The sequence below is a fragment of the Mustela erminea genome, chromosome 8 (assembly GCF_009829155.1).
Source record: "Mustela erminea isolate mMusErm1 chromosome 8, mMusErm1.Pri, whole genome shotgun sequence".
Taxonomy (NCBI): domain Eukaryota; kingdom Metazoa; phylum Chordata; class Mammalia; order Carnivora; family Mustelidae; genus Mustela; species Mustela erminea.
Genome location: NC_045621.1, coordinates 6,185,332 through 6,208,316, shown reverse-complemented (window position 1 = coordinate 6,208,316; position 22,985 = coordinate 6,185,332).

The following is a 22,985-nucleotide window of genomic DNA, read 5'->3' as shown; positions in this document are numbered from 1 at the left end:
CTCCAGAGCCTATATATACTATACAGCATCACAAACAAATTTTATGCAGCTTCTGCTATTACTGTAAATTCTTATTTTACAGTTTATTGTGTGCAACATTAACCCAGAGAATGTTAAGTTTTTATTGAATATGAAGAGAAAAGAAAAAATGCTGGTAATAATCTCTCTAATGACAGTGTCTCGTGAGGAATTTTTATGTTACAAAAGGGCTTGTTTATTTTCATCTATTACTCTTGGGGATGTCTTTGACATTGCACAGATTCTAAATTACTATTCAAAGCTCATTTTCCATTTTTAAATAGTATTTTGTTATTATGTATTAACATTTTTCTGGTTCTCCCTGATGCCCTGGTACAAAAAGGAAATCTTTGTAAAGACTGATAAGCAGACTACATAGAATTCTACTCTTAAGATTATTGTCTGAGGACTGTGCCCTCTTAGAGACTTTGGAGATAAGTTTGCCTTTGCCTTTATCCAAAAGGTTGAAGAATTAAGCGCCAAAACATTCAAATAGTGGACCTTTGATGAAGATCAAATTAAGGGCAGAGCTTTACTTTGTTATGTGTTGCTAGTCCCCATGACAAATAAACATACAGAAGATAAAACTTGCCATTGAATATTGAAACAGCATATTCTTAATTCTAAACAGTTACATCTATCCCTTAGCAAGTTAAATATTATGAATTGGCCCTTGTATTTCTAGATGAAATTCACTTTGCTGACAACATATCTTTTCAAAACCTGAATTGCAAATATATATAATCTCTGTTTTCAGTTATAGAAACATTAATGTTTTCTGCTTTTGGTAACTAAGTCCTCTAGGATCTGTCATCATCACAGGCATGGGTACGCAACTTTTCCTGCTTAAGGACCTTTATTGGCACATCATATCAGAGACGGTTTACTTTCACGTCTGGACCAGGCGCTAAGTCCAGCCCACGCATCTCTACAGTCACGTCTTCATCTCTGACAGTCTTTTACTTATAAGCTAAGTTTTTTTTTTTTTTTTTTTTTTAATTTATTTATTTATTTATTTATTTATTTATTTATTTTTATTTCCAGCATAACAGTATTCATTATTTTAATTTGCAAATACCAAACCAGCTCTACAGGAAATATTGAAAGGGGTCCTCTAAGCAAAGAGAGAGCCTACAAGTGGTAGATCAGAAAGGAACAGAGACCATATACAGTAACAGTCAACTTACGGACTCTATAAGCTAAGTTTTGTCATCAATTTTGATTTTCTTATAGAGTTCCTTTGTTGCTGAGAACCAGTACTCCCCGAAGCTGTGTCAAGTTTAGTGGAATGTGTGGAAACTTTTTAAGAAAAAAAAAAAAATGCAGACTTGAAGCAATGTGAGCAGACGTTGAAGTAGGAAGTCCACAGTGACCTAAGCAACGGTGCATTTCTTCTTTCTCTCTGTGTCATTCTCTGTGCCACCCCAGCCTCAGTTCATCTTCTCTGCTTAGCTCTTCATGTCTACTCCAGACACGGGCTTCTGTTTGGCCAACAGTTTTCTTTGCAATAGCCAGCTACAGAGGTTAAGTTTTAAAATGCCTTTAAAATGGCTTTTCAAGCTCCATGTCAAAATGAACTTACTGGAAATTATGTGTCTCTCCATTGAAATTTTCAAGAAAACTAATCTGCCTGTTTGTCCACTGATGGACTCTCTAGTAGAGTAGGAGTTTGTCCCTGACGAAATCAATGGCACCTAGGGACAGAGTCACCAAGTCAAAATACCTCTATGGCATTTCTTAGGTGTTGAGTTTTGGCTGGAGAGGTGTTTTTAGGAATGAAACACGAAAGGACAGAAATGGCAAAATAAGTCTATTCCAGCTTTACTTATGAAGACATTTTATATCTAATCTTACTGATTCAATATTCAGTGTTAACTCCCGGCACATTTTGGCATTGATTTTACCACGTGCTCATGTTTTAAAAATGGTATTACTAAGATATAATTCACCCATTTAAAGTGTACAACCAGTGCTTTTTAGTATGTTCATAGAGTTGTGAAGCCATTACAACAACCTAATTTGAATATTTTTGTTCCTACTGAATAACCCAATACTACAATTTGGAATTTTCTTTCTTTCTCTCTCTCTCTTATTTATTTGACAGAGAGAGAGAGTAGGCAGAGAGACAGGCAGAGAGGGAGGAGGAAACAGGCTCCCTGCTGACAGGAGGTCCTGATGTGGGGCTTGTTCCCAGGACCCTGGGATCATGACCTGAGACAAAGGCAGAGGCTTTAACCCACTGAGCCACCTAGGCACCCCAATTTGGCAGTTTCTTAAGAATTTAAATACAGAGTTACCAGGTTTTAAGTTGCATCCATGTTGAAACATGTTTTATTCATTTATTTCTTTTTCTATTATTGAATAATATTTCATTGTATGGATATACCACATTTGAGTTACATGTTATTTATTAATATATCCAGTGATGAACAAATTGTTTCCATTTTTAGGTAATATGAATGATATCTGATCCATTTGTGGACAAATTTTTGGATGAGTGTGTATTTTCATTTCATGAGCAACATATGTAGAAGTTGAATGTCTGGGTCATATGGTAACTCTGGTCCCTGATCCTACTTCCTCCCTCTCTCATTTCCTTTCTCTCTCTCTCTCTCTTTCTTTCTTTGCTCCCATATTTAGCCAAGGACTCTTAGATTGAAAGTTCTCTTTTGGGATATCAAAGAGTACATCCTTGGTTACTGAAAGACTTTTTCAGACTTCCAGGGCTGTGTGATTTTATTTTTAAGCTTGCCTTCCAAGAAGTTGGTCCTAGGTCAAGTGACTTAATGTTCAGACTCTGCTCAAAGGTACTTTAAGCCCTTGGTACCAATAAATCCTCTTGTCTGTGTTGATGGGTTTGTGTGTTTTCAAGTCAGCTCTGTATCTTTTTCTGATTGCTCTTGAGTGAGTCCAACATAGGACATTTGCACAGGCTTTTAGATCCCCAGGGTTGACTGTGAACCCAGGAGGATTTCTCTAGCCAGCCACCCCACCCCACCCCCAGTAATTTCTGTTAAACTTCTAGCTTTTCTGCCTATTCTTTATATCATGGAGCTATCAGCCTTCTCTTAAATGTTCTTCACTAAGATCTCTACTGTTCTTGGACAGTACCCTAAGAAGGGGTTCCTCATTCTCTGCTTCAAACAGAGGCAGTCCCTTTAGGCTGAGCTGAATAATTTGCATCTCTAAAGCCTGCTTTCTTCCTGTACAATATCCTGTGCCATGGCACTGAGGTTGTTTTCCTGGAAAGGCTCTCTTGCTCAGTGAGGGGGCACCAAGGGGGTTGGTACTGTGGTCTTCTTGGCTTGGAACCTCTGCTCTATGGGTAAGTGGGGCCATGGCCAGTCTCATTCCCAATATTCATGATTCTTTTAGAAAGATTTATTTTAAGTAACGAGGTATCTGACCAACTTTACTTTGAAGAATAGCCATGCTTTCTGAAATTCTGTAATTTTACTATCTTATGATAGGACTTTTACAAATGATTTATAATTGTTTAATATCTTATGGTTTATAGCAAATTATCATAAAATAACTCTTTGAATGCTCATAGACCGTGAAGTAGATTAATACCCTCATCTTAAAAGTCAGAAAAATGAAAGAGATATATGAAGTAGTTTGCCAAAATCATTTGACTAGAAACTGCCATGAATTAAAGTAGGAAGTTTTCCATATCCATGACTTGTCTTTTTTTTCCCATATACTACAATTTTATTCATATTGAGAAATTATGGAGATTATATTAGACACTAATGTCCAATAAAAATAGGTGCTCAATAAATGTTGTGACACATTGTCATCTTCTGATCAATAATGATTGCATAGGTCCTTGCTTTCTAATATGTCTGACTTTAACAAAGTAGGGCCATAGTGTTTGATATGGTTATGTGCCCGTCTATTTAATATCAAATTCAAATAAAATGAGGAACTTACAGCATGAAATCAGTTGCTAGTTTCAAGGAAGACCTCTTTCACCTTTGAAAATGTTATCATATTTTAAAAGAGAGAGACCAGATTTCATGCTTTGAAGTTGCATTTATTTCTTGACTCTGTGAATAATGTCATTGGAGAGATGTCTGAATGCTGATAGATTAAACACAGCAGCAGCTGAAGTATAACTTTATTCTTTCACAGATCATTTTAGATGCAAAGACTAAAAATGAGAAAGGAAGAACAGTGGAAAATGGAGGGTTTTAGAGCTCTGATTTTGTAAGAATCTAATTTTATAGTATAAGGTTAGAAGGATAAGTCAAGAAAGGAATATAAACCCTGCTGTCATAGACTGATGCAGAAGTTCTACTCTGAAATCTATTGCTTCTGATGGCAAATGTTTTTCAAGACGGTATTCCTAGTTTTGTGTATTTATTTTTTACTCTATTATTCCTTGTTTGTCGTGTATCTTGGCCGTGACAAAGAAAGATGTTTATCACCGCACATTGCAAATTGCTGGACCTTCCACAAATTTCTGAAAATCAACATCATATTTAAGATGAAAGTCATATTTGTATCGTATTAGAAAGTAACATTTTCAAAGTACTTTGATACATATCCTCAACTTAAATATTTCTTTCCATTCTTTACAATTTTACTATGCAATTTGTGTCCATGAAAGAAGATAAATCACCATATTTAGGATTACAAAGCCCATACTCACAGGCTCAAATGTCGCTTTGTTTTGTTTTGTTTTGTTTTGTTTTTCTTTAAGAAAGAGAAAGAGAATCATCTATTGGAAGCTTTAAGCATTAGTCTACCTCAACATAGACAACAAGGGCTCATACATTATTGAAGTCTATCTCAGCTCTGTTTTCAAACGTACTTGCGATTTAGTAATATAAAAAAGTAAAACATTATCCTAGCCCTATTCTTTTATCTGAGTTAGTATTTATTCTACTGTGCCAGTAAAGTGAACATATTCTGCTTACTCTGTACTAACAGGAAGACATGAAAAAAGTAAGTTTAATGTGTGAGGAAAGAAAAATCACAAACCAAGTGATGCTATCTTATAATGCTGACCACTGAAAGAGTGGCGAATAAATTTTTCAGCTTAACCTTAGATCCTGAATAGTGAAATAGCTGTTATTATATTTGCAAATTAGTCCCTTTGAATGGACCCTGCCTTGGAAGATACTGTTTTTGTTTATTTTTGTGTTTGTTTGTTTTTCATCTTATAAAAGGTATGGTACAAATTGAAATGTTTGAAATAGGCTCTTTGTTGATTTTGAATGAGAATCAGTAAAATAGATCTAGTTGTTTTAAAAAATGGCATGTGGGACTCATGAACCATATTTATTTCTTTATTTTTAAGTTTTGTGTGCTTAGTATCCAAATAATCTCAAATGTCAAACGTAGTTCTGTAACTTTATCCTGAATTAGTTCCATGAGAAAAACATATTGATATTCAGCAACACAGCTGAATCCTTTGAATTCCTAATAAAGGCATCATGAGGCAGTTGGCTTTGCAAGCTCTGTTTTCAGACTTTTCCAGAATATTAGAGACTCATGAGAGGGTGAACCAATAGAACCACTCAGATCTTTTGGACACACAAGCTTCAAAGCTCATCAATGTCTCACCATACTTTATTCTCATTTGTAATTCTGGACTACATTTTTGTATTATATTTGGTATTCTCCTGGGACTTTCCTTGTTGTCATTCATAGGTTTTATTACTCTTGTTCTCTTCTTTGTTCATCATAAAATTCTGATTTCTCAATCTTTCTGGCAATGTCTCAAGCCTTTTTTTTTTTTTTTTTGAGCCATTTTCTATCAACAACAGAACATATTCTTGTTTTACCTAATTTTCCCACCTATTTATTCCACTCTGTTTCTACCAGGCCATATCACGCTGGACAATAGAATTAGAAATTTCAACAACAACAAAAATTCAAATATATGACTTTTGATGTGATCAAAGCATATGACTGTAGTTACTGTCATCATTAGTAATCAAGTATAGATAAATAATTACACCAAAAGCATGATTTAACTGTGTATTTTCTCCTTCTCTCTCTCGCTCTCTCTTTTTAAAATTTTATTTATTTATTTGACAGACAGAGAGAGAGAACAGGAAGCAGGCTTGAACCTGATACGGGCCTTGATTCCAGGACCCTGGGATCATGTCTTCAGCTGAAGGCAGAGGCTTTAACCCACTGAGCCACCCAGGTGCCCCTGTATTTTCTCCTTCTCTTAAATTACGGGTTATAACTTTGTCATTTTAATTATTTGCTAATTTGGAAATCTTTAGCATCTGTGCAAATCAGAATGCAATCTATGATGTAATTGCAAAAGAAAGGAAAACCTGGATTTACTAAACACAAAAATAATTACTCAATATTAAAGAAGAAAAAAAAAAGATTAAAGAGGACCAATGCTACATAGTTAGGATAGAAAATGCAATCAAGTTGTGCTACGTCTGATGTAATAGAAGGAAGGAGCATGGAAACGGGGAAAGGCTTCTAGGAAATTTTTATTTTGTTCTGTTTTAAATTTCAGAAATTGTTGTACATAGCATATAAACACTGATGAAGATGAAAATAGTTGGTAAAAACAAAACAGAAACGAGTAATCAATGATATATTTGAATAGAATAAATAAAATTGTTGGGAAAAGTAAAAGAAAATTCCAAAAATTCTTCTATAGAAGATAAGAAAATTTAGAAAGGATTACATACATACCTATTTCTTTTTGAAAATACAGCTGGATAAGCTTTAGCTGTGTAAATATTAAACTAGTTTCCATTGACTAGCCACATAAAAAATGTAGATGGCAGATTTTAAGACTTTCAATACATCAGCTATTTTGGTGAAGTCACAATGAGATCAGCAGGGATCTGAATTCTCACTTGCCATATGATAATTTACCTCTAGGGAAGTCTTTAATATATGTCAGTAACATTAAGTAATATTTTATTTAGATTACTTTTATCCCTACTGCTCAATTCATTAATTATCTTAATCAAAAATCTGAAGCTTTTGAAAAAGGACATTCATAGATGGAAACTCAGGGCATATATATAATTATGAAAAAGTTTTTTTCATAAGTTTCTTTGGCAATGTTTGATAAACTCTCAGCCCAGTGGTTGAAGTAGTAACACCAAAAATTACTTATTAAGATTTTAATAAATAAAGCAATATAATACATATGCATTGGGAGGTTTTGAAATGGACCCGTTCAAAAACAGACTTCATGAGATCAGAGATCATGATGAAAAAAAGTCAGGTAATTTTAGTAGAAAATGTCTATTGGAAAAATGCACACACTAGGCCAACTTTGACAAAAAAATTTAAAAATATGTGTAAGTATGGGCAAAAGCTATCAAGGATAAAAAATGCTGAACTTTCTAGTAGTTATAGCAACTGGAAAATATATAGATGAACAGAAGTAGTGATAATAAACAATACAGGGACGCCTGGGTGGTTCAGTTGGTTAAGCTGCTGCTCAGGTCATGATCCCAGGGTCCTGGAATCGAGTTCCACATCGGGATCCTTGCTCAGTGGGGAGCCTGCTTCTCTCTCTGCCTCTGCCTGCTGCTCTGCCTGCTTGTGTTCTCCTGCACTCTCTCTCTCTGACAAATAAATAAATAAATAAAATCTTTAAAAAAAAATACAAATTTATTCTGAAAAAATAAAAAATTAAATATAATAAGGTGACCTACTTATAAAAGTTATAAAATTTTATATATTTAAAAACATAAATTATTTTCTTAGATATTTTATGTAATTTATGTAAAATTTTATATATTTTTATATATTTAAAACATTTTATATATTTAAAATATATTTATATATTTAAAAACATAAATTATTTATTTAGATATTTTATGTAGTCTGTGAGTTTTTTAATATTTAATATTTTATTTTTATTATTTTATGGGAAGTCACCTATTTCCTGCAAGTTGTGATACCCTATTTGATATCACTCAGTAATATATACTTGAGATCACTACCAAATAAAAATACACATTTTAGAGAAAGACAACTATCATATGATCTCCCTGATATGAGGAAGTGGTGATGCAACATGGGGGCTTAAGTGGGTAGGAGAAGAATAAATGAAACAAGATGGGATTGGGAGGGAGACAAACCATAAGTGACTCTTAATCTCACAAAACAAACTGAGGGTTGCTGGAGGAGGGGGTTTGGGAGAAGGGGGTGGGATTATGGACATTGGGGAGGGTATGTGCTTTGGTGAGTGCTGTGAAGTGTGTAAACCTGGCGATTCACAGACCTGTACCCCTGGGGATAAAAATATATGTTTATAAAAAATAAAAAATTATATTAAAAAATACACATTTTACCCTATTCTCAAAATATTAGACTGGATGTCATTTAGGGTATCTAATTAAGTATCATTTGATGTGTATAATAGGACTGTATATTTATGAACTCTTATTTGCTAAAGTTGTAAAAAACAAGAAAAACACTATAGTATTATACAATATTTTTGTTTAAGGTAATAAAGCTAAATTGAGGTGAAACAGTTATTGAAAACTAAATTTTTGATTTTTGTGTACTAGAATGCTATGTTAAATTAACCAAGGTTTATGTATGTTAAAACCCTTTACAAAAACAATCTGAGGGTTTTGAAGGGGCGGGGGGTGGGAGGTTGGGGGAACCAGGTGGTGGGTATTAGAGAGGGCACGGATTGCATGGAGCACTGGATGTGGTGCAAAAATAATGAATTCTGTTACGCTGAAAAGAAATTAAAAAAATTTAAAAAAAAGTCTAGCCTATATTCTTTTCCTTTCCTTATTTTTTAAAAAGATTTTATTTATTTATTGACAAAGAGATACAGTCAGAGAGGGACACAAGCAGGGAGAGTCGGAGAGGGAGAAGCAGGCCTCCAGCTGATCGGGGAGCCAGATGCTGGGCTCAACCCCAGGACGCTGGGGTCATGACCTGAGCCAAAGACAGTTGCTTAATGACTGAGCCACCGAGGTACCACATCATTTTCCTTTCCTTAGAAAGATAAATTTAGGGGCGCCTGGGTGGCTCAGTGGGTTAAGCCGCTGCCTTTGGCTCAGGCCATGATCTCAGGGTCCTGGGATCGAGTCCCGCATTGGGCTCTCTGCTCAGCGGGGAGCCTGCTTCCTCCTCTCTCTCTGCCTGCCTCTCTGACTACTTGTGATTTCTCTCTGTCAAATAAATAAATAAAATCTTAAAAAAAAAAAAGAAAGATAAATTTAAAATTCTACATGCAATCTATTGAATTTATAATTTTATAAATTTTGTTATAAAAGTTACAAGAATGAAAACTTGACACACAAATTTGTAAGTATATCTTGTAAACTTTCTATGCTAAATGAGCTAGTATTATATACAAGTCATAAAATATTTTAAAATAAGGTTATCAAATAATCTATGGAGGTTTAATACTTGGAAAACCAAAATACAAGTGAAATATATATTTCTAATAAGAATTTATAAAGAATAGTCCTTCATATTCCATTTTGGAATTTATAACTTTAATCTACTAAGGTACAGTATAATATAATATTTTGATGTAATAATATAATATGTAATATACAATATATAATATGTAATATAACTTTGCCCATACAGGTGAGGATTGGGGGTGCAAATCCTGTTTGTATTAAGAAATCCATATATTACTTTGACTTCTCAAAAACTTAACTACTGAAAGCCTACAATTATTGGAAGCATTATAATATATAAACAGAGGATTAATACATATTTTCTGTGTTTATATGCATTATATACTGTAGTCTTACAATAAAGGAAGCTAGAGGAAATGTTGTTAAGTAAATCATAAGAAAAAGCTTTACAGTATTTCCTACTAAAAAAAAATCCACACGTAAGTGGACCCACCCACTCGGTGCTCCTGCTGTTGAAATGTCAACTGTACTTACCAGGAAAGACAAATACGGAGGCATTATGACTTAGATTCAGAAATATACATCCAGGGAAAGGCCCTTTGTCTCTTACTGTTGGAAGATGGGGATACGCTTATATGTCTAAATAAAGCATCTCAAACAACCCAGAGCGTTATGATCTGGTGCCTCTTTGCCACAGTTTTCCAAAAACAATACTAATCTTGTTTCAGAATGAAGTCTCAGATAATAATTTGGAAGATTTTCTCAGGTTGGGCATAGTTTTGAGGTTAGTAATAATTATAACTTTAAGAAGCTACAAATAATGTCTAATGACACAAAAATGTCTCCTGTGTATAATATTAAAATATCATTGAACAAGTACTCAGAACAGTATGTACATATTTTCTCTTAATTCAGTAATTACAGGGAAACTTGAGAACTTTAGTTATCACTCTATATATTCATTTATGAATACTCCTCGATTACAGTTCATTTGCAAATAGAATTCTGTAACTCTTAATAGGCTATCAAGAATAACTTGAACTAAGGATAAAGAAGGAGTTGGAGAAGCAAGAAATTAGTAAATTAGTAAAGGAAATTATGCATTCATTACTAAACTAGAACTCAAATTCTAGTTTAGTAAGGAAAGCAAACATGTAGAAACAAAATTAAAAGTTGAAATTTATAGTGCATAATTCCCCAGTTGCCTAGTGTTAAGAGCAATATTTTGCTTCTTTTACAGATTTACACAAAGATTTGATTGACTACTTTTAATTTTTTATTATTTAAAAACTTCAACTCCAGTGTAGTTGACAGACAGGGCTGTATTGGTTTCAGACGTACAGTGTAGGATTCAACACTTCCGTACATCACCCAGTGCTCAGCGTGTTAAGTATACTCAATCCCTTTCGCCTATGTCACTGTTGACTATTTTTTAATTGAAAGTGTTTAATGCTTACTACTGTTTCCCCTCACTAAGCCCCCCTCCAAAAAAAGGGGGCTTAAGAACTCTATATCAGGGACACCTGGGTAGCTCAGTCAGTTAAGTGTCTGCCTTTGGCTCAGTTCATGAACCAGGGTCCTGGAATTGAACCTCACGGCAGGCTTCCTGCTCAGGGGGGAGACTGCTTCTCCCTCTCTCTGCTTCTCCTCCTGCTGATGCTCTCTCTCTGTCAAATGAATAAATAAAATCTTAAAAAAGTTGTTTTTTTTTTTAATTTTTAAAGGTTATTTATTTATTTATTTATTTATTTGACAGAGAACACAAGTAGGCAGAGAGGCAGGCAGAGAGAGAGAAAGAGAGGAAGCAGGCTTCCCGCTGAGCAGAGAGCCCCACGAGGACCCGATGCCAGGGCCCCGGGATCATGACCTGAGCCGAAGGCAGAGGCTTAACCCACTGAGCCACCCAGGCGCCCCAAAAAGGTATCTTTTTTAAACTATCGTTTGCTTGGCCTAATATCTTTAATTATCTCTTCATTATATTGCATTTTTCCAATATGTTTACTGCCACTTTTTTGTCATTGGCATTTCATTATTATCCAGCCAGATTCATTAATTCAGGTGAAATGATACTAAATTTGCTTATCCACATGACTTTATTTTTATCATTTCAAGATATTTTATTTTACTTTCTGTTATCTCCCCTTAGAGGACAAGTAGCATAGCTGTCTGCTGAATACTCTGGTTTTCTATAAAATGCCCGATCCTGAAAAATAATTTATTTAAGGCTGTTTAAGCTATAACAGCAGCACTTTTTGACAGTTCTAGGTTGATGTAACCTTGGAGAGTTTGAGCAGAACAAGAGTTCACCTAGGAAGAAACTTCATTTCTTTTCTCTAATATTTGCTCCACTCTAAGACCTAGCTAATTAAATTTACTTCATCTGTAATGAGGCCGTTTTGCTAGCTCCCTCTCCTCAGCCAGCAATTTCTTTCTAGCTGCAATCTGAAAACTGCATGTTTTTTTTTTCCATTAAAGCTAACTTAATGCAACATTGCTTACAAAATAATAATTTATAATCATAAGTATTTTCTTACTAGAAACTAGGAGTATGCCATACTTATAATAAATTTACATAATTATGAAAATAATTTCCCAGTTGGTTTAGGTAAGCATTTAATAAAATTATAATTTATTGATATATTTAAGCATGAAAATCAATAAAAATATATTTAATGGAAAAATATACACCCCTATATACATATATAATTCATTAACGTTCTTGGATCTCGATGAGATTTTCTTTGAAATCATTTTCTATGGTTAAATGACACATAGAATCATGAAAAGGGTTTAATTTGCAGCTCAAGACACTAGTATAAAATGACAGAACTAATAACATTAGTTGCAGTGTCTCCGAAAATATTGGAACATAGTAGGTAAACAAAATAATGTATGCTTTAAATAAAGGGAAGTGAAAGAGACTTTTGCACTTGGGTCCTCAAGAGGAATTCCAGGCAACTTCTCCCTTCTTGCAAGAATTTGAATTGGGGGGATGCCTGGGTGGCTCAGTTGGTTAAGCAGGTGCCTTCAGCTCAGGTCATAATCCCAGCGTCCTGGGATCGAGTCTCACATCGGGCTCCTCGCTCGGCAGGGAGCCTGCTTCTCCCTCTGCCTCTGCCTGCCACTCTGTCTGCCTGTGCTCACTCTCGCTCCTCTCTCTCTGACAAATAAATAAATAAAATCTAAAAAAAAAAAAAGAATTTGAATTGCGACTTTGACCACAGCCCCAGAGACTTGGGGTACAGGAAAGTAGTCCAAGTCAATCATGTTTCCATTTTCCTTAACACTAAGGGGTTCAGAGCCTGGCTGAAGCCAGTCAATTCCTCTTGGTAAAGAAACATTAAGTATTTAAAGAGAGCAACAAGAAATGAAACTCTGTTTTCCTCTTGTACTTGAAATGAGTGATACATACTGATATCCCTCTTGCTTTTTTAGTCATCTTGCTGTAACCGCATAAAAACAATCAGTAGTAGGATGAAGCCAGCACTGTAGAGAGCAGAACAGAGACAGATTTTGGTTCTTGATAGCACTGTTGATCTCTTGGACTGACACTGAATGTCTGTTATTTATAGTTAAAAAGAATTCTGTTTGAAAGGGAAGAAAATATAGTAAAATTTAAGAAAAAATTACAATGGAATGGTAATATTGTAACAAAATATAAGCAGCCAAATATAAAACAAATCCAAGCCTGTAACAAAAATAATAAAAGTGACACATCTTTAAATAATTTATTTGAATAAAGATACAGGGCAGAATGAAGGGTGATCCTTCATCTGTAATTTGTGTGGCATTAGCTTATAAATGTTTGTGTTTAGAAAGCCTGTGTTCTCTCTAGTAAGAGACATTGCAGGTAATCACTTTTCTATCTGAGTATGCTTTCTTGCCTCAGATGAGATCACAGCCCTAAATGATACCTGGATTTCAGCCTGATGGAATGCTGAACAGAGGACCTATTCAGCCTGTGTCCCGACTTCTCTCCTACGGAAACAGATAATACGTGTTACATAGCAATAGAAAACTGATAAGCTGACCATACCAGAAAGAATATCCGAGTTTCAATTTTTTCTATATTTCCAGAAGGCATGCTCGAGATTCTGGTTCATTGACAAGTGTGACATAGATTTGAAGAATTCAATATATACTTTTGGCCTGTTCCCCAAAACTATATTTTAGGTTGAGTTTTACCAGTCTACTGATTTTGTGGATGTGACTCTGGATCCATTCTAATTCAAGAATTTGCTTATAGTCAACATTCTGTGACTTATGTATATACATAGGAAAAGAAATCACAAATTGGTCAGTGAAAAAAATATATATGCTTATATACACATACATAGACATATTTTTAAGTACATACATACACATATACAAAGCCATAAATGCACACATACATTAAACAATATATAAATATATATAGATTTTGTATCTATATATGTATGTATGTATTTAATTGTTTAATTTGAATGAGCATTATTTTCCAGGGGACTATGTTCCTTAACTCTATTTAAAGCTACCATATCAATAGTAGTTTTTCAGTGTCTTACCTGAATATAAGGGCTTAAATTGTAAAAATTCATCCAGGTTGTGATGAAACTTTCTGCATAATTTGACCATGTTGATTGTTTTTGTTTGATAAAGGAATAATAATTTTTTTTAAATAAATGATATGCATAGGCTTAGTCCTGGGGAAGAAACAGTCTTGTATTTTCTAAATACAGAATAAAATAAGGGCGTGGAAGCTAGCAATAATGGATTATATTTCAGTTGACACTATAGTAAAATATTTAAGTATAGTTGATATACAATGTTATATTAGTTTCAGGTGCATGCCAAAATGATTTGATAATTTTATATATTGCACAATGTTTGCCATGATTAGTGTTGTTATAATCTATCACCACACAGTTATTATAGCATTAATGACTATATTCCCTATTCTGTGTTTTTTATTTCCACGACTTATTTTATTATTTATTTAATAATATTATTTTATTTATATTATTTCCATGACTTATTTTACCTTTTAATCCCCTTCACCTACTTTACCATCCCCCTAATCCACTTACCCTCTGGCAACCACCAGTTTTTCCCCATTATTTATGAGTATGTTTCTATTGTTGTTTGTTTGTTTTTGATTCCACATATAAAATAAATCATATGGTATTTGTCTTTCTCTGCCTGACTTATTTCACTTAACATAGTACCCTCTAGGTCCATCCATGTTGTCACAAATGGTGCGATCTCATTCTTCTTTTGTGGCTAATAATATTCCTCTTCCATTGTGTCCGTGTGTGTGTGTGTGTCCGTGTGTGTGTGTGTGTGTGTGTGTGTGTAACATTTTCTTTATCCATTCATTTGTGGATGGGCATTTGAGTCGTTTACAAATCAAATCTTGGTTATTGTAAATAGTGCTATAATAAACAGGGGTGTGTATCTTTTCTAACTCCTGTTTGTGTTTTCTTTGGGTAATATACAGTGGTGAAATTACTGGGTCATATAGTAATTCTATTTTTAATTTTTTGAGAAATTCTGTACTGTTTTCCACAGTTGTTGCCCCAGTGTACATTCCCACTAACAGTGTACAGTTGTCTCTCCACATCCTTACCAACACTTGTTATTTCTTATCTTTTTGACTGTTTTTTATTTTTATTTTATTTTATTTTTTGACAGTAGCTGTTCTGACAGGTGTGGGGTGCTATCTCAATTTTTTTCTGATTAGATTTTGATTTGCTTTTCCCTGATGATGAGTGATGTTGAGCATCTTTTCATTTATTTGTTAGACACCGGTATATATTCTTTGAAAAAATATACGGTCTTCTGTCCATTTTTTTAATTGGATTATTTGTTTTTTTGGTGTTAAGTTGTGTGAATTCTTTATATATTTTGAATATTAACCTCTTAACAAATATGTCTTTTGCACATATCTTCTCCTACTTAGTACATTGCTTTTTTGTTTTGTTTATGACTTCTTTTGATGTACAAAATTTTTTTATTTTGTTGTCATCCCAATACTTTAATTTTGCTTTTTTTTCCTTGCTTGAGAAGACGTCCATAAATAAGGCTGATGGCTGAGAGAACACTGCTTGTTTCGGTCTAGGACTTTTATGGTTTCAAGTTTCATATTTAGGTATTTTATCCATTTGAGATTGTTTTTGTGTATAGTGTAAAAAAGTGGTCCAGTTTCTCTCTTTTGCATGTAACTGTCCAGTTTTTCCAGCACCAATATGAAGAGATTGTCTTTCCTTTTTTGTCATAGATAAAGTCACCTTCAGTTGATTCTCACTAGGTTTCTGTAAAGCATCTAATCATATCCAGGACCTAATTATGTAGGTAGGCCAGTATCAACATAACATACTTACTGACAGTTAATAATGATTTATTAAATTAAGATGTAATTTATTTTCTACAGGGGAAAAAGGGGGAAAAAAAGAAGTATTTTCTAAAAATTAAAGATTCTATTTATTTATTTATTTATTTATTTTAAGATTTTATTTATTTATTTGACAGACAGAGATCACAAGTAGGCAGAGAGGCAGGCAGAGAGAGAGGAGGAAGCAGGCTCCCCGCTGAGCAGAGAGCCCGATGTGGGGCTCGATCCCAGGACCCTGGGATCATGACCTGAGCCGAAGGCAGAGGCTTTAACCCACTGAGCCACCCAGGTGACCCTAAAAATTAAAGATTTAAAGGAGAGTGATTTATAACCATTTGTAATAAGAGGATATGATTCATCAAGTACCTTTCAATAAGAAGTAACTGCTGAATTAGTGACTTTTCACAGTCTGTACAATTAAAAATTAAGACAGATCAGAAAAATACCATATTTCAAAGTTTGAAATTGGACTTTTGTTAACATAAAAAACAAGCAAACACTATTATGGTAGATACACGTTTTCCTTTTTGCTATGTGAGTCAAATCCACGTTTTTTAGTTTAACTTACGATTTTCAGGTATAAGAGACTTGGGAAAATCACCTGGAATAACGGAAACACTCACCCAGTCCAAGGCTTGGGTTCGTATCTTCTGCCGTTGTTGCGCTCTGGCTGACTCCTTTCTACTCACACGCTTAGAGAAACGTTCCGAACATTTTACACAAATGGGCACCTCATCACTACGTCACCTTCCACATCTTTTTTTTTTCCCAATTGTCTTTATAGCCTTTACTTCCATGTTTCTATGCTTTTGTCTCTTTTCTTCAACGTGACACTATAGGTGTCATAAAACCTAGGGTCAAATACTCTGAAAGTTTAGTTATTCCACAGTATAAGTATACCCCATAGTTTTATTAACATAGTTATTCATTGTATACCTATATCTTTAAAGTATTGAAAAGAAAAAAAAAAAAAGTATTAACTGGAAGAAAACACCAGACAGTAAATTAGGATGTTAAACCAAGAGGAAATATCTTTTACAAAAGGCATAATAAAGACTTGTGGTTTTTTGTTTTTAGGTTTTTGTTTTTTTGTTTTGTTTTATTTTTTTGACATAAAAAGTAAAGAGAACCCATTGTCAGCAGATCAGCACTGCAAAAATGTCAAAGTACTTCAGGGAGAAGGAAATGATGCTCAAGAGATGGTTGTAAAATATCTATAAAAGTGAATAGTGAGCACTGGGAATGGTAAATGCATGATTAAATAGAATTAAATAAATATGATTAAATACTTTTTATTTGTTAACACTACAAAAGTGGATTAAAAATAACAGTGAAAAATAACAACAAGGTATTTTAGGGTTTATAACACATTTAGACATAAAATGTATGGGAACAATGGTGCAAAGGCTGGGAAACCTACAATGTAGGAATACTGCCATAAGCTTCTCACACTGCATTCAGATGAGAATAATGCATGAAATCCAGGGACCAGTGATAAATTAACAATGGGAATCTTTGAATCCTAGAGCATAAGGTACCTGAGCGGCTCAGTTGGTTAGGTTGGTGGCTCTTGATTTAGGCTCAGGTCAAGATCTCAGGGTCATGGGATTGAGCCCCTGGGGTCGGCTCCATGTTCAACAGGGAGTTGCGGCGATTCACAGACTGTCCCGTACCCCCACCCCTGGCTCATGTTCTCTCTCTCTTTCTCTCTCTCAGTCTCTCTCAAACTATCTATAGATAGATAGATAGATAGGTGATAGAACTAAGTCAATAAAATAGAGAAAACCGAATCATTAAAAATATCTAACAAAAACCAAGAGTGGCAGGAAGATAATTTTTTTAAAAAAGATTTTATTTATTTATTTGACAGAGAGAGAGAGCGAGCGAGCACAGGCAGGAGCAGCTGCAGAGAGAGCGGGAAAGGCAGGCTCCCCACTGAGCAGGGAGCCCTGCACAGGGCTCAAGCCCAGGACCTTGGGATCTTAACCTGAGCCAAAGACAGATGCTTGACTGGCTGAGGCACCCAGCTGCCCCGGGAAAAGAATTATTTTAAAGATGAGGAAGAACTAAAACCAATAATATTGTTATTTTTTCTAAACGTAGTTATAAAAAATAGGAAACTAATTCAAATTCCTTCCGGCATTTCTATTAATCAAATGTTAGCACATTTTTGAGGTGATTGTTCAATTTATATGTTCTATGTATTTAAGTGTTTAACTTAAAAGAAAAAATCTGATATATTTGAAAATAATTTAAGATGGTTATTTTGCATCAATATTTTTGTATTTTTTACTTCATGAATATCGTGCTAGGTAGTTGAACAATTTGGGTATTATATAACATATATATGTGTTTTTCTCTTGCATAAGAGTCATAAAATATGAGTTAGAAGTGTAAATTAAAATACAGTAAATTATTTCATATATAGAACTTAAACCTAAATAATTTTTATGAAAAAGTTACACAAATATAAAAACCATTTGTATTATGGCTTATTTAGAGAAACAAAAAAGAAATGATTGATTAAGCAGCACCTTTTGTTATAAAATGTAACACTTCCTTTTTCTCGGAAGCGGCCCTGCTGCTCTGATATAGCTCATGTCTGACTTGGCTTTGGCAGCTTGAAGTAGGAGGAATATTGGAAACATTAAAATATCCAAGTAGCCAAGTATATCCAAGAAATATTGGCCACTGACTTTAAAATAAACAAAAGTGGAATTTTACCATGATTCTGTTCTTACTGTTTTATTTCTATAGCAAAATATAGTCTTCTCCCAAAAAAAAAGAGGGAGAGAGGGAAAAAAAAAAAAAAAGGTTTTCAAATACAGAATTGAGATTTTTTTTTCTAATGAAGAAAATTTTTAACCATGAATATCACTATCTATTTGAAAAATTATCAAGTGCATTTTAGAAATTGTAGTCTGAGTAAAAGTTTCAAGATATGAATTATTTTAAACAATGACTTTACATTTTAATTAAATTCCTATTTGTGTGATTTTCATACTATTGTAGCCTTCGGAAATAATTTTATGGAATAAATATGTAATGATGTGTAAAGATGTCCATTTTATGTTAAAATATAAAAAAACGTAAAGGAAATGATGCGTTGAAGGTTTTTTTTTCTTTCTGTTACAGACCCAAACCTCCTTGTCTTAATCATATATAGACACATTCAGTCATAGTCCTGTGATAATATTTTATGTTATATTAACCATTTGTGTGTATATGTCTTAAAATGTGTTTTGTTTTCTTAATCCTTTTATAGTAGTTTTTATACTCAGGGAAATGCTCTATTTCTTCATTGCCGTCTTTATATGCATGCTATTTTGCAATACCTTTACCCTAACCCGTATCAGTCCCATCAGTATTACCACTTCTGATCTTAACCTTTGCGATTTTGAGATAATTTCTACTACTTGATTTGTCAGCTTTTAATTCCCAGCTGCTACATAAGAAAAAATTAGGGAAATCGGTCCACTTCCACTTTTTCTTATCTGTCTCTTCCCATTTTGATTTTTTTCTTATTTTTACCGGTTACATTCTATATTGAACTACCTACTGCTCCTTTGTTTTACTCTTAATGTTATAGTTAAATATTCTCAGTGTTCACCTCCAGACATTTTCCACTTTTTCCTAATCAACAATTTTTGGCTGAGACTTCTTCTCTAGAATATTTAGGAGTCGTCTTCTATATAGACTCCTCAAGTCTAGAACTCAAGTTCTAATGTTCCAAACTCAAAGATTTGTCTTTGTTCTTTTCCTCAAAGGAAAAGTTGTGTAGATAATCTATCCTTGCTTTCCATAGCCTTTCTTTAAGTATCTTCTTCAAGTAGCAACTGCTTTCCAACAGGAAATTCTGCCTTCCGGAAGTATGATGCCAACCTGATTTAGCATTTTTAGGATACCCAAACTATTGTTTGTCTTTACTGGAATGCTTTAGACTTAAAAATTAGTTCATAATTTTTTATCATTTCCTTTGCAAATTACTCTGTTTCCTGCCATCATCTTTTATTGTTTGTTTCTATGAGTGTGTGTGTGTTGTGTACATTCTTTATGCTGTTCTGTCAAGACTAAACTTGCTTCATCAGCCTTTTATTAGTTTCTCTAAATATATTAGGTAATTTTTAAAATTTATGTAGGTCCTATAGAAAATTCTCTTTTAAGGCTGCTTTGACAAAGGACTTAAACGTAAGACTCTCTGTGTTTTCTTTTAGTTCTTTCCAGTCCCAGCTTCTCTTCACTTCTACGACTTGTGTCTTACTGGTGATCTCTGAGATCTGCAGCCTTTCATATCAACGATGATTTCAACCAACTTCCTCTGCTTCTACCAGCAGTTCTGCTTTGGTCAGTCATTCTTGCTCACAGCAGTTTCCTCTCAACAAATAGGTTGAAAATTTATGAGATGGGCCTCCCGTGGTCACCTAAAAATTTCCAATGTTCCCTGTTGCACTTTCAGGGCTTCCTACATGGCTTGTCTTAGAAAACTCTTACACGGTATCAACTTCATGGTCCTAAAAGGAGATACATGGCACACTCACATGAGGAAATTTCATTGTATATTCTTTACAGTAAGGATGCGCACAAGGTATGAGGATGGTTTGAACCACAAGGAATCATGCAGGAAGCCACAGCAAGTAGCAGCAGAGGAGCTTTTATTCCCCTGATAGCAGGACAACTCTGAATATCTCAGGCATGAAGGGGCGTGAGGAATCAGCTCACAGAACCTGGAAAGAGGTGGGTAAAGCCAGTCATATTAAATGAAGTAGTGACACCTATGCAAGGGACACAGACAGACCAAATACCTCCCAGGGATACATAGAGTGAAGTAAATCGATTTCGATCAATATAATTCCTCTCTATGATTTCTTGCAAGGACTCTGCATTGCCTGTATAAAATCAGAAGCCAATGAGCACAGCTTCCCAAGGCAGAGGGAAAGTGTAGGAGTAGGAGGGGGAAGAGGAAGTAGAACCCCAAATGAAGGGGAGCCCGGGTGGCTCTGTCGGTTAAGCATCTGCCTTTGGTTCAGGTCATGATCACCAGGTCCTGGGGACCAGCTCCACTTTCTGCTCCCAGCCCAGTGGGCAGTCTGTTTGTCTCCTGCCCTCTGCCCCTCCCCCCATCATTTGTGCTTGCTCTCTCTCAAGTAATTAATTTTTTTTTTTTTTTTTTAAGAACCACATATGGAAGATCTGTTAAAGTCCATCATCTTGCCTTTTCAGATTTTCACTCTCATCCTTCCTTCAGGTAAATTTTGTGTCTCCATTTCAGGGCATACATAAAGTATAATCATCTGTTGGTAAGTGTATCATCATGGGTACTATGCGTTTTAGCTACTGTCATTCTTCTTATAAGGTTGTAGGAATATGGAAGATAAATGCATAATAGAAAATATATAACTGCAGTAGTCCTAGGCTTCCTAGCTAGCCATGAAGTATTAGTAAAAATAGACACCTTTATGTGTCTACATAATGATGGGCACTAATCATTCCATATCTCCCCATCCTCTTCGACACCACAGATAAACTGAGTTCTTGACCTGGAGAAATAACTCAACATGCTATTTCTGCACAATATAAGTTATTGTTGACTTTTTTTTTTTTAGTAGAAATCACAGTTTTCCACTGACCAAAATTATAAGGAAAGATTGTTGTAAGAAAAATCATAATGAATTCATTCTGACTTCCAATGAATCTTTCTGTTCCCTGCTACGTATCAACAACATAATTTTCCCTAGTAATCAGGATCAATGAATATCATAGTTTCTGTTTTGATTTGTTATTTAATCTGAATGAGAAATGTCAATGATGGGAGACAATTTCATTTTCCAATTCATTGGATTCATTGCCAGATTCTCTGAGGGTAGCAGTCTTCCTTTGACACCGTGGACTCAAGTTATGGGAATCAAACATTCTTCATATAGATTACTTAGGTACAGTTATAAGAAAAAAACATTCCCATCTCTACTCTTGGTTTTAGGATTTATATTTCTGGTCATGGGAGAGACTGCATTATACACTGGTTGCAGATATGAGACAAATGCCTCATCATAAAGCCAATATCCCAATGCGATGTGTTCATTATGGCCTCCTGTGACTTTAACTGAGCCCTCTGAGAGTCATTATAGGGATTTCCCAGGTTGGTGTTTCTGGGGTTGATGGAATGTGTGATAAGACCAGGAAATTCCTTGCCATGGAGTATACGACAACATTTACCTCCTCATGAATTCCCTGGTAGGCAGTGTTTTATGTAATACCATGGTAATGATCACGATATTCTATAAATCTGTGAGTGATGGTCCTGGCGGGAGTGCTGTAGACAGAGCAGGCCAACCTACTCCCCAGATACATGTCTGTCACTGCGCGGATAACTGCTGCCATGACGGAAGTGGTCCTGTGTCATCAACCTGCCAGCATGATGCCAGGTTGCACCCTGTGGGGAGTGGTGAGCACCATAATGAGCATTTATTTGCAATTTCTACAGAGATTACCTGGATTCATTTTGGAAATTGCTTAAAATCAATATTAAGATGTGATCTTAAGCCCTGTGTCCACTTTCCAAATGTTCTCTTTTTGTTTCGTATCTTAATCCATGGCATTTCAGAGTACTTACTCACTTGGACTAGAATCTTAGAAACACTCTTGGTTCATTTCTTTATTTTACTATCCATGTTTTATCAATACCTAAGTTATCGAATTTATATTCAAAACACCACAAAATATGCTGCCTCTTCTTCATTCTCTATAATATTGTCCCTCCTAGAAACTTTCCTAATATTCTTCATACTGGAGCAAAAGTCTTCTCTTGATCCATTGTATTTCCAGTCCCTTTCCTGTACATACTGCCCACAAACATATTTCTAAAGCAAAATACAAATGGGACATTCAGTTTATTTTTTAATTAATTGAGTTTTCTTAATGGGTTATCATGGCATCCAAGACTCACTAAAATCTGTTTTCACTGTATCTTTCCTTCACTCCTCCATATTTATCTTTCTTCTCTTCCTAGGTTTAATACTTTAGTGACAGGGCACTTCAATAGTCAGTGTTTTAGACTATAAAGATAATACGTAATGTGTTTCATGGTCTTCAATTTGGCAAAATAATATTCCACCAGTCAGTTTTCTACCTGAATATATATTTTCTCTCATTTTGTCACTTACTATTTATTCTTTAAATGTTTTGACATCTATATCCTCACAAATAAAAAACCAAAGATTAAAAGTACAAGATTAAGTTTCACATAAAATGTATGGGCAGTTTTTGTT